The sequence below is a fragment of the Periplaneta americana genome, chromosome 10 (assembly GCF_040183065.1).
Source record: "Periplaneta americana isolate PAMFEO1 chromosome 10, P.americana_PAMFEO1_priV1, whole genome shotgun sequence".
NCBI lineage: Eukaryota > Metazoa > Arthropoda > Insecta > Blattodea > Blattidae > Periplaneta > Periplaneta americana.
The window spans coordinates 131,966,423-131,980,772 of record NC_091126.1 but is presented as its reverse complement, the minus strand read 5'-3'; the positions used below and the strand labels follow the sequence as shown (position 1 = coordinate 131,980,772).

Sequence of the window (14,350 nt, the reverse complement as noted above, 5' to 3'; positions counted from 1 at the left end):
CTCCCTTCACGTGTGAGAGAGAGAACTGTCAATGCCTTTCTAGTTTTGTATAGACTGTAGTTGTATGTAAACAAGAATTTTCATTCTTCTCGATGTGTAGAGTGGAGTTTACGCAAACATTGTCATATTTCATAAAAATCTCCATATTTTTATTATTAGCACTATTTCTTCTCCGCCAATGTTTCTATAACATTGACATTTGGAAACAATAGAGATGTTTTTCAGGAAACATTTGAAAAATTCAAGCCACCCATCCCACCAACATTCCTGGATTCCCAAGGACAAATGAAATGCCCAAATTCGTCTTTAGAGTCATTGAACTCATATCGTTAATGTATTCGAGAAGCCAAAACAAGATAAGTGGTTCCTATTTCCTCTTTGCTCATTCTTTGAAATACAGTGAAGATATTTTCAGTACTGACATATCTACTTGTGTGCAATTTACTATTCTAAACATGTTTCTAACATAAATTTTGCTGTGTATTTAATTTCTCCTCTTTTGCAATTTATTGTATTTTCAACGCACAAAAAATGTTAATACAAGGTGAAATCTTTTGCCAGATAATACAGAAATGTTGTTAATGTTGTATTTCGTAACCAGCTAAGGTAAGAGTTTTTTCTCTTCAGTGTAAAAATTTATTTACCTAGTTCTTGCGTTCAGGTAAGGGTTTAACAATCTTGAAAATCTATTTAATTGTGCAGGTATATTGTATTTAATTTGGAAGAATGTTAATTCATATATGTACAGTATGTATACTAGACAATACACGTGTGTATACTTATTTTGTAAATGATTATTGTAAACCTCAGACTAATGGTTTAGAAACGAAGGTATTTTAGCATTGAAATATTTATTTCATACTTTTGTATTTTGGCAAAATAAATTTCATTTTCTGTCAAAATTTCCCTCATAGAGCTTATTGTGTCGATTTATATTTACCATATTTTACAATTGCGGAGTAGGCCTATTACCTAAATGTTTCATAAACAGTATGTGGTTCTGTGAATTACAATTTATTTATAACATAGGGGAATATTATTCCTGAATATTTAAAATTATTTGTTTAAATTCTATATTATGTCTGTACTGATACAGAACCAGTTTACAAAACCATTAAGGTTCCGGATTCGACTTGGTTTTCTCTTATGTTTGTTGTGTATTATCAACAGTGGCCTTGTATTATTCTAATCACATGAACAAAGACCACGTTTACTCGTTAATGTTAAGCAGTAAATCAAAATTTCAACACTAAAAATTACGACCTTATAAAGCTTTAAGTTTTATAAACTTATTGGTTACTTACTTGCCACTTATTTTTCACTAACTTCCTAACTCCATATACACCTTAAATCCTGTCTAATTTTGTCTGTAGAAGTAGATGAAAGACGAAGCGTACAAAAACAGAGTAAACACTAGGGACGAATTGGATGAGTTACGCAATAAGAGACCAAGCGCCAAAAACCTGTTTCGAGTTATTGGCCATTGAAATAAATCATTTTATATAAAACATTTTATGCAAGAAGTATTATAACATTCATACTATTACAGTACAAAAGCAGCACAAATATTACCAAGAAAGGCTAAACGAATTTAATAAGAGACCAGCAGTTGAATTAATATTTCAAAGCAAAATAAATACATTAATTTTATGAAATAAACAAATTTTTGCTTAAATAGCAGCAAAATCCAGATATCGCATTCTTAATTTTTTTCGAGTTAAATTAGCCTGCCATCAACAGATCTGTGCAAATATCTCATTATTTTTCAAGTTGTCGGTTAGCCTATTATTGCGTAACTCCGTCCTATTGGTCGCTAGCATTATGAATTGTAGTCCCTTCATAAAAGAATAACACTACTATAGAAGAGCAACACTTAACTGTTGTCAACAAGACGGTAAAGTGCATTGAAATCTTGAAATGTATTGATACCATGTAAGTAAGTAATAAATGTGATCACTGTCATTCTCCTTTCCTTCGATCCACTTGTAACGCTTGTCATGCGTAAAATTCAAACAGGTGTATCTCTACACCCATTGAAAATTGGACACATGTTTATGTGAACTTTTCACTGACAAAAATCCATACTGTCACCCCCAAGAGTATTTAGTATTTCTCCTGAACCACCCTATATATATTTCAAAATATTTTTTTTTCTCATATAGTTCAACTTCATATTTAATTACCATTAAATACGATCCGAATTGTGCAAATAGATTATATTATTAGCGTTAAGTTTAATCGAATGCGTTGTTTTTGTGCATTAAATGATAAACGTATTTTTTTCTCAACTTTAATGGGTCTAATTTTGAAATATTAGTGCTCACGCTTTTTGGAAACATCACTGTTTAAATCGGAAGATTGTGTTTTATATTTATCTCATTTATAAACGCTGTTTCAAATTCATGGTTATGCAACGTCAGTGAAATTGGCAATAGCGTGGTGGTATTTTGTGAGATTATTCAAGAGTATTTGCCATGAATTATCTATTATTAACCTTACAGTATTGGAAAACTAGGAAATCGGTCCAGCCGGGATTGGAACCCACGCCCGAGAATATCCTTGGTTCAGGTGACTGGCTCTTTACCCTGAGTTACGGCGATAGCCTAATGTATCTCATTTCATAATACAAGTTTACAAGTTCTAATTAGCAAATCATTTTAATGACTCTTATCAATTGTTTTTTGTTGTAATGCGTGAATGTTTCTCGTATCCTTAAAAGGAAAGTCAAATTGTATTCAGAACGTTGGTCATGCCTAACTGTAAATTCTCACTACAGAAATGTGATTAGGTAAACGAACTTTCCGGTGAGTGTCGGATCAACAGGAGGTAATTCCCGTACTATTCCCCGCACTCACTTGTTTCCGCGAACACGCGATGCCGGAATTGCGGCGCCTTGCTCCAACATTGGAAAGATTATTATTTAATTTACTCATTAAAATAAACACAAATACAAATTAGGCGTATTATGATAGTGCACAATGTATAGGCCTACAATTTTTCAGCCTTTGTGGTACCGAAGAAAAGATATTTAACATGTCATTGCATGTTTACAAACATTTCTCCTAAAACATTGGATGGATTTTGTCCATACCTAGCAGTTCTTATAAACAATTGAATGACTGCCTAGAATAGCGTTTTAAGTCCGTTTTTGGCCAAACTGAGTTTTAGCCTGAAAAATGTTGTATCGCACATCTTGCATCATGTGCTGTCATCGTCTTGCTGATATTTACCCTATTTCGAGAACTGTATTATTTTGATTGTGTTGCTGAGCTGAATAACGTTGTAACGCAAATAATATGGCGGACAATCATACTTGTAGCCTGTCACATGGTCTCATAAAAAACGTAAATAGAAGAAGAAAACGTAAGATTAATATCATGCAATGGAAGGACAATGTACGTAAGACACTAAAGGATCAGGAGAAAGAATATACTTCGAAGAAAGGTGACATTAAACCAGCTGTGAAACGACCTGAATTGGTGAGTAGAATAAGGTTGTAAGTCAATGTAGGCCTATAGAGTGCTAAAGGAGAATAGTTAAAGGTAATAAGGTCATGGTTACTCTGAATTCTGCCATGGCCTAATAAGAAAATAAAGAAAAAAAAAAAAGGATTCTTGTCTGTGTAAGTTTAATATTGATATTGTATGCCTAAACATATGATCTAAGTTGTGTAATTTTTTTCAAAATCTTATGATATAAATTTGTCTATAATTATTATTATTATTATTATTATTATTATTATTATTATTATTTTTATCATTATTATTGTTATTATTATTATTTAATGTACTCAAATGTATTATTATTAGTGTTATTATTATTATTTTTTTTAATGTACTCAAATGTAACAACCATTAGGAATCTACCAGGAAATATGGACAGTATTTAAGTTTCTTTGCTTTACAACGTTCTTTTGGATTGACATGCAACGTTTTTCTACTATAAATGTTCAAAAAGTTGTGTTATTTGGAAGATGAAGACTATATATATATATGGTGTAAATACTTACTGAAGTATTAATACAGACCTAACATAGTCATATTTTATAATATTTAACAATGTTAGTATGGAATAAACATATTTTTAATTTCCTTGAAAACTGTAAAAACTGACTTACAACGTTATTCTAGGCAGCCATTCAATTAATGAACTTGTATTTTTAATCAACTCACAATCTCAACTTACTCCTCCTCCTCCTCCTCCTTCTTCTTCTTCTTCTTCTTCTTCTTCTTCTTCTTCTTCTAGGCTTCTCAGCCTGTTCCATCAGATAGGGGATCGCTCCATCTCTTTTTAGGTCTTCCAGGGCTTCTTCTCCCTCTTGGCACTCCATCTCTTACTCTTCTTACCAGTCGACTCAATGGCATGCGTTCAACATGCGTATTCCATTCATCCCTTCTTCTAGCAGTCCACTCCTCAATAGACTGAATATCGTAGATATCTCTAATCTCTGTACTTTGTACTCTATCCAATTTGGTTTTACCTGTTATATTTCTTAAAACTTTCATTTCTGTCACATTCATCATTTGTTTTTTTTTTGTTGTGTCTGATCTATTTTCCACAGCATAAATCATGATCAGCTTCACCACTGTTTTATATGTTCTGGTTTTCGTTTCTCTTCTTAAATGTTTTTTTCCAGATAACTATTAAGATATCCAGAAACAGCTGCTGCCTTCTTAACTTGATCCCTCACTTCTTCCTTTAAACCTCCATCACTTGTTATCTTTGCTCCTAGATCGTTAAAACTCATAACCTGCTCTAGTAAATTTTGACTTAATTGTAGTTTACATCTTAACGGATATTTATTTACTGTTAAAAACTTTGATTTTGACGTATTTATACTCATTTCATATTTGTCACAAGCCAATGAAAAACAGTGTAATAAAATTTGTAAGTTATCTTCTGAATTGCTAATTAGAACATCATCTGCATAAGCAACTAAATTTATTTCTCCTGTATCCATCAAGTATCCCTGCTTGTTTCTTACTTACTCGGAATCAAAAAATACTATTTTCTTGTAATGTTTTCATTATGTAGTATAAACTACCAAAGTAAATGTGTAGTTTGTTTAAAATATGAATCGATTTCTTTCCAAAGTGATCTACAAAATTGCTTTAACTATATGGTTATGATTTGTGTCAAAGTTGCTACCGCTTTGATCACAGAGGCATAATCATAAAGGAAACTTGTAGCGCACGTAGGCTCCCACTTTCTTGAATTACCAGCAATTTTTTATATTTGTTATATTATTTCCAAAGATTTTTATACTAAATCAAAGCCATCAAGATTAAAACAAATGGGAAAATCTTATGCTCTCTAGCTATTCGGCTGTGATGTTAAGTCCTTCATGTTGTCGGGATAAGTACCACTGCACTGGTTTCTTTTTTCATAGTGGAGTTCCATAGGCAATACAAAATCGTTGCCCGGGGGCGGTAGAACATAGATTCATTCATGTATGTATTACTGTTTCGTAAATCGTTTTTGATTTGCAAATTTGACCCTAGATTTATTTGATTACTGCCTGATTATTAGTTTTTACCGAACAAACTGGTTATTTAACCCTTCAAATTTGGTAGTTTAACACTTTAAACTAGTTTTCCCAAAGTCGAGATCTAGATTAATCTTTATTCGCATCTGAAAAATTATTGTACATTCACACAATTTCATCAAAATTTAGGCCCGTTTTCAAGAAAAAATTATTGTTCTGTTAATAGAATTTGATTCCAAAATATTATCTCACTCTTACAGTCTATATGAGGAACATTGTTTCAAAATGAGTTTTCTACATCGTAATATTGTTTCGTGAAAGATCTGGAATTCTCCAACCAACAATTTATTTTTAAACCTCCTGCTATCAAGAGTGGTAATAGTATTTTTAGTAGGTTATTTTACGACGCTTTATCAACATCTTGGGTTATTTAGCGTCTGAATGAGATGAACGTGATAATGCCAGTGAAATGAGTCCGGGGTCCAGCACCGATAGTTACCCAGCATTTTCTCATATTGGGCTGAGTGAAAACCCCGGCAAAAACCTCAACCAGGTGACTTGCCCCGACCGGGAATCGAACCCGGCCACTTGGTTTCGCGGCTAGACGCGCTAACCGTTACTCCACAGGTGTAGACGGTAATAGTAAGTCTATTACCCCACTGATGATTGTTCAACTTTACTTTCGCTTTTCTCCATATCTTTTTTTTTAATTCCATGTATTTGTTCATTATATGTCTAGTAACAATTTGAATTAATAACATAAATAATTTTGTTAACCTAATTTATAGTGTAATAAACATTATTGATGTGGTCACCCTATCCCATTATCTCCTGGTCTAGTAGCCTCATAAGTGATGCCTTATTGGTGTTACTTCTGAGGTTCAAACCTGTCTTCGGACAATTGACTAAACAACAAAACAACATGTGGGGTGATCCTGTTACCCCCATTCATAGTCCGTGTCATGAAAATTCTACAATATAAAATTAAGTCTGTAGCTTATTTTTCTTCATTTTTTGTGTTTGTCTGCTTCCAAATTGTTTTAGTTTGTGTTATTTATAACACTTTTTATATTGTTATTTATATTATCATAACATTTTGTTCTCAATGTTTTATTTTTTATTTCTGTGTTTTGTGTTTTTTTTCCAAAAGTGATTTTGTTAGAAATAATTTTTGGTGGAGCCTTTTTTTTCGAGGTGCTCATTGTAGTATAGGTGCTGTTCCAATACTTGAATTTCAACAAAGAACTAAAATTTGTTTTCTTAGGTTTATATTTTTATTTATTTATTTTTATAACTTAAAATCTTTTGGATCTTATTTTATCATAAACAAATGTTTTTGAGACTCTCCTGGTTGTATATATGTGGTATTCAAATATTTAAATCTCAAGAATTAACTGCAATCATTTCCAGTTAATTTATGTTATAACACTGCGACTTTCATTGCTTGTAAATGTATTTTCCACCATGTCAAAACTACATAGAATTGAGGAGTTTGTCTTGAAATGGAAGGGAGGTAAATTTAAATTTGTTGTATATGTGACCTCATAGTGCCACCAGTAACAAATTTAAAGTTCATTACTTTGGTATACCATTTTCAACAAAATGGAACAGGACTTTTGAATCACCCTATATTTAAAAAATAGGATGATTATTTTATATTTTTACATTTTTTTATAATTATATAGTCAATAATATATCATTTATTTTATTCCACATGCTTAACAAAGATCGGCATATGATTTCGATAGGGGCAATTATATTACCCCCCCCCCAACGGTAGTAGTAAGTTGTGAAAAACCTTGGTAGCAGGAGGGTTAACATCATATTACGATGGGAGAACACTAGTTTTGTTACGTTATCGTTGCAGATTTGAAGTCTGCGTTCATAGAATGTAGAACAAATTCTACATGTTCAATATTTTTAAGAATAGAGAAAACACTTTTTGAAACAATGCTTCTCATATATGCAGCTATTTCTTATGTCTATATTTGTCTCTGCTGTGAAGATTTGTACGCAGTTTGAGGAATGGTTTCGATATAAGCTCAGCAGTTATTAGAAAGCGTTCCCAGGGGTTAGTTCCTGAGCAGTGAAAGATTACTGAGTTTTCAAGCTCAAACTTCCAGCTCAGCATTAAAATGTTTAATTTCTCTTCTCATTGTCGGCCGCATAAATTTTTCGAGGTGTAGTCAAACGCCATTTCTACCAAACTCTCTTAAATATTTCTCAATATGAAATTCGCTTTAGAACGTATTTGACAAGCCTGAAAGTTAACTTCGTTTATATGTGCTGAATCATTGTAAACAAACAGCACTCCGCAATAAAAGATTGTTATTTAATTCGATCAGATTTGAACGGTTAGAAATTAATGTCTCTGTTTATTTTTAATTATGCAAACTTGTTCGAGTGTGATAAGATGGGTGCAGAACGTCAATTGATTAATGTGGATGGAAACTTTGGACTCATTCTTGGCATTTTATATGGTGTTTAATATCTAAATACCCGAAGCAATAATTGCTGACATACCCTTCTAAGTATCTTATTCTTTTCAAATTGTGTAGATTCAACTTGAAATTTTTGTGGCTCTAGATTATGTCTCTGGCGGTCTTGTGAAATTTTTGGTTTTAAAATTAACTAGGCCTAGAACAAGCCGCGGGAAGCACACTTAAAGTTTTCTTTGCGAACAAATAATAATATAGTTGCGAATTCGTCGCACAAGGGAAAACTTAAGGGAAGAGAATACTGGAAATTTGAAATTTCTTGTTGTTTTAATTGAGACTTGAATTTTTTTTTGTATGCTGAACAACTTTATTTATAAAATCTAATTTTGAGCAATAGATTGTATATAAAAAAGCAAACCAAAAGGGGACACAAATTTGGCAGTTAGCCCCCATTTGTAACCATTTGCAAGAAATTATATAACGCAGTCAGTGTTTTTAGATATTTAAGACGTTATTTTACCATTAGATTCACAAAAAGATTTACTACAATATGACTTCACTTGATTTTTAATATGCTTTACAAAAACATTATAACTGATTTTAGAATATCATGGATTTCAGTTTTCGAGCCCTCTCCTTTGCATATTTTTAATTATTTTCATATTCGATGTAAATATCAAAATTCTAATGAAAGCAAATATTTTTAAATAGTCTGTTTAAGATCTGTACAAAACTTGAGCTCCTTATCATTAATTGTTCCTGAATTATATCAATTTATATTGAGCACGGTGGCCAAATAAAGCAATTTACGAAAAAAAAATCTAGAGCAGCGGTCGTCAGCACAGAGCACGCTCGGGCTAGCGTCTATTACCCGCGAATAAGAGACTGCACTATGGTGCACCGTAGCTGCTGGCGGTTATGCTCTATTCCTCTCTGTCTGCTGCACGACGGTGCATTTGATGTTGCTCCGAATACCCTTTACCCATTTCAGCGAGTGCTGACGACCACTAATCTAGAGTGTCACTTGATATAAACTTTCAGGCAATCATTGTTGTGGACTTACTATATTTACCACCTTTTTTTACATTTTCTGCCTCTTTTTTTGGGCAGTTCCTCACAGTTTTCATATGATTTACAAGTCTAGCCTTCTGTTTGCTTATCCTGCCCATGGTGTGTAACCAACTATAGATATATAAATGCACCACAAAACACAAAACTACACTAACTGCAAGCAATCTAATACACACTATTTACGTACTATGTACTATTAAGCACTATAATAACTATTTATATCAAAATGCAACAACCACATTTCTACAGTTTAAGATCAAAACAATTTTCAAACATGTCTGACAAACAACTGAAGGAATAAACCATGTCCTGCTACCTAATGGATTAAACGAAAAACTATTGGAGATAGGGCTGCCACACTATTGAAGAGTGGAATCCTATAAATATGTATGATTGATTAAGGATTGTGCAGCAGTAGCTTTTAGCTAAGTTTTAACTACTACTTAGTATATGTTTATTTAATTTGATGCGTTTAAGAGATAATGCTCATGCGGAAAAGTAATAACTTAATTTATGAAGTAATAATATTCATTTCAGTCTGTATGCAATATATAAGGAATTACAATTAAATCGCGTTAGCTAGTTAGTTAAATGATGGAAATTAATTGAATTACTGTTTACTGCAACTCTACTATAGGAATCAACAACTAAATATGATATAATTGTCGAGATATAACGGAAATAATATAAAATGTAATGGGATTTATTCATTATTATCTTTTGTATACTATTTAAATAAATTAATGTTAATAATAATTGCCAGATGCTACTTTCGTTGAAAGTATAAAATATTAAACAGTACCGTTAATTAATCTATTGCGCAAGAAATAATGTAATTTTATTCTAAATGAGGACATTGTTCGACAGTCCCTTACATTACTCGGAAGCGAGTTCCAATTTCTGGCAACTGAAATTGTATAGAATGAAGAATATAAAGATGTCTTGTGCCAGGATATATATTTTTTTATTTTAGTAGGTTATTTTACGACGCTTTATCAACAGCTTTGGTTATTTAGCGTCTGAATGAGATGAAGGTGATAATGCCGGTGAAATGAGTTCGGGGTCCAACACCGTAAGTTATCCAGCATTTGCTCATATTGAGTTGAGGGAAAACCCCGGAATAAACCTCAACCAGGTAACTTGTCCCGACCGGGAATCGAACCCGGGCCACCTGGTTTCGCGGCTAGACGTGCTAACCGTTACTCCACAGGCGTGGACGCCAGGATATAAAGTGGAATTTCTTGTGATGAGACCTGTTACTTAGATGATAATGTGGATTTAATTTGAAAACGAGAAGCAAAGTAGATCAGGGTGGCAGTGTGTAGAATTTGAAATAAGAGAATACAAGGCCTTTCGATCGCTTAGTGTAAACCAAAACATAGTTTGGGAAGACGGAGAAACATCATCATACTTACGAATATTGGAAATGCAGCGGACGCATGCATTAGGCGCATGCAGTCTGTTGCTAAAATTTTCATTCATGTTTATTTAATATAACATCGCAATAGTCGAAGTATGGCATCACGAGTGTTGATATTGAATGTGAGGAAAATCAGTCTTGTTGTTTAGAAGGAATCTAGAGGACGCAGATAGAGAGTCCAAAATATTTTTTCGTCATTAACGATTCTGAAAAGTTTATCCTCCTGAAAATCCCGAAGTCTGTTTTGTGCAGAATTATAATATTTCCCCATTTTTCTTAGTATCAATAATGGGAAACTAAAAGAAAACATTTTTGCCCAGAAATGAATCCAGGTTCCTTGAATTTCAGAAAATTAGCTTTAAAGAAGAAATGTATCGCTTACATTAGTCCACTATCCTTTTGTTCTTCAGATCAGTTTAAGTCTTCGATGGCCCAGAATCAGACTGTTCCAAGTCCATTTTAATTATATTTTTTTTCAGGACAGCTCTTTTAAGCTCCTGACATTCAAAGCTTCTTGAAACAATTTGGAATAGCTTCATAGCAACCTTATGTAGAGGAATATTTACAATTTTGTTCGATTCATATAGGCAGACAAGAACTGGATCACAATGAAACACAGATTTATTTCTTGTAAAAAGTTGGACTTAGAACAGTCTGGTTCTCAGCCATCGTCTTATTAATGTGATTTACCTCCTCTGCCACAGTGTAGAGTCATCCTGGACATTGGGATAAAGAATATTTGATTAATCCGGGACTGAATTCAGGAAACGAGAGCACCGACTTCCTCTGGCTAAGGCAGTGTTTGTTTATGCCGAATCATTGACCGCGATGTAACACTCAAATGCATGATTGTGGAACGCAAGTCATCCGTTGTCTTTGTTACTTATTCCCACCTACACAGACGCATAGCGACATTGATTGCAGCTATCGGGAAGTCCGTCCGTTATTTAAAAAAAATTGTAAATATAATAGTGCGGAAGTAAGTGATTCACTGACACTTGTAATTATTTCCCGATCACCTCGCCCCACATTCCGGGCACTGTCATGTCTGACTCCACGTGACGTAACTTGTTTGCTGTCTCTTTATGGCAACGTAACAATCGAGTAATCTCGAGACACCTTCCTGTTCCCCTTGACATACATCGTGGCTTGTATGCCTGATCCCATGGCTCTTCTTCTGGTATAACTCGCAAGAACTTTGCTATGCACTTCCTAAAACCCGATTCTCTTCTATTTGCTGCGAGCATGACATTGAACATGAAACGACGTAGAAAGTAGGCTGTGAAAAAAAGTGCGGTAAGTTGTTTGAACATTTTGATAAATACGTAACATATTTAAGAAGTTAGAAGGATAATGATGATTATGCAATGATGATGATGGTGGTGGTGACGATCTGTTAGATTATTAAACAATTTCAGTTGGAAGAGCTACTCGCTGAAGACAAGGAAGGCATTGAGGTTGAATCGTGCTGGAGGTAAGGAATGTCTATTATTGCTGCAACATCGGAAGTGCCTCTGGAAATAGCTCCGCACCTACCTCAAATAAGAACTGGTTCTAAGCCCCTGAGGTACCTCTCGTGGCTGCGTGGTCTAAGCCTTCAGCCCGTCACGCAGACGCTCCGTGATCGAGTCCCGATTAAGTTAGGCTTAGGAGTTTTCATTGAAAATTCAGTGACACTTTCGGCGGAGAAGGTCCATTTGGAGTTTTTCTCAAGATTCTTCCGTTTTCCAACATCATTCGTCAACGTCATTCTCTACAACATTCTTTCTATTATAATTTCATAGCATTTCCCAATCATCATCTGGCAGCGAGAAAAAATGATGGTCAAGGTTCGAGCGAGGTTGCCTGTTTGAAACGTACGTAGAACTCTAATTTATTCGATTTTTTCTGTATAAAACGTTGCATAAAGAACAAAAACCATGAATAATTTGTTTCTCTAACAGATTACATAGGACAGACAGTCAAAATAACTTGGAATTTTGCTTGAACTGAAAAAAAATACACCTGAACCATGCCATGGTCTCAAAAGCTCTGTCTTCCGTCACAACAGCATTCAGTTCACATTTACGACTTTTAAGAATCGATGCAATCACTAGCTAGCTCAGAAACCTACTAAACAAAAGACTGACACGATAAATCCCCTTGAAAAAAGAACCTGTTCAGACTTATAACGTGTAAATATTCCATAATGCAAATGGAACGTTTTGTTTCTACTTTCGGAGAGATTTTCAATGCATATGGTACATTTTGTAACCAGGTCAATTTTTTTCACTATCAATACTGCATGCAAATGGTTAAGAAAGAAAATCACAGCTGCATCATTTGGTAGTGTTTGTTTCCACCTTTACGAAACAATTTTCAGTTCAAATTGTGAAAAATTGCATTTGGTACTTTCTGTTTCTATATTCCTCACATAAAAACACCATCGCAGTGCGAATCTATTTTTCCATAAGTCGTCTTAAATTGAATATTTTCTTCAGGGGAAACCTATGAAACCAAGTACGGAATTGCGTAGTAAATGTTTACTTAACATCGTCAGAAAACGAGAATGACATTTCTAGCAATATGATATTCGTCGAAATATTATTTTTACGTAGGCTATGTTAGATTTTACAACTTGTTACAAGAAAAAAGACTCACTCCACTTTTCCTCATTCTCTGTGGACCTCTTCTCCCTACAGGTATCCCATCTCTTGCATCTTTAACCATTCTGTTCTTTGATGGCGGACAACAGATTGTGGAAGTTAATTTGCAAAAATGTTGATGTACTTTACAGTATCATTTTTTATTGTTTGCATTGCACAAAGCCAGATAATCTCATTCGTTGTTTGTGTTATAATGTATATTGAATTTAAAATAACTTATCGTGCTGTGGACTTCGTATTCTTATCGTGTTATCTGCATGTTTGTCACGGTCACATTTTCCTGGGTGAAACAAAGGAATGTAAATTAATCATATTTTTAATGCTATTCATGTTTATCTCCAAAGTGTTGCTTAAAAGTTTAGATTGTTCTAGTAAGAAAGGCATGAAGCTTTTCAAGTTGCGTCGTTGTATATATCTTAAGGATTTGGAGCAAATAGTCTTAAACCTAAATATTCACTTGAACAATCGTCCCAGTGGTCTAGCGTCTAGGGCAAAACGTTCGTCTTTACTAAAGACTCTTTAGACCCTAGGATTGAAAGTTCAATTCAGGCTGGAGTCTATGGATTTTCCAGGATGCAAAAATCCGGAGCGTAAGTCCTCTGGAAGGGACTTTTAAGCCTTGGTTTTGCGAAACGACGCGTGTGAGGTGCGAGGCCCGCATCGCACAAATCCGGACACACGAGAGATAGTAGTTTCTATAACTGCGAGATGTGAGTTCTGCGCAGCTATAGAAACCATGCGTCGGTTCAGAAAAATCCAAGGCTTAAGCCGGTGTGTCCCGTGTCGGAGTTTTCTGGCACGCTAAAGACCTCTAAGTAGGCCTATAAATTAGAGCCTTATGGCTAAATTTCTCTTCTCTCGCGTACTGGTATTACTTGAGGTTTCTGTGTGCTCAATAAACCATCAAATGTTTTTTTATATCTTTCTGTGTTAACATCTACTCATGAAAAGAAAATAATTTTTTACCTGGAATACCCTGTGTAGTTATGAACTAACTTGAAATATTATGCGGTTGAAGCATACCGTTGTGCAATTATAGTATCATGTTCTTTATTACGATATAAGCTAAGAAATTATATATCTTTCTTTTATGTTCCTGAAGCACAGCGTGCAATTATATTTCCGTGTAGAGCAGAGCGAGTTTCGAACTTTGGACGCTAATTGGTGATTCCCAAAGTTCTAGCCCGCTATTACCGTGCACTTGAATAAATTAAAAGTCATTGAAGGGATGGGTAGGCGTAAACGCTTAAAGGTTTTATGATGACGTGGTCAGAATACTGCGTACTGACTG

The 14,350-nt window shown here is 34.2% G+C and overlaps 1 protein-coding gene across 1 annotated transcript in view; it reads right to left on the bottom strand.

Moving 5' to 3' along the window:
• Positions 1-14,350, bottom strand: part of vri (vrille) — a 283,942-nt gene that overhangs the window by 85,970 nt on the left and 183,622 nt on the right. The gene's annotated exons all lie outside the window — the stretch shown is intronic.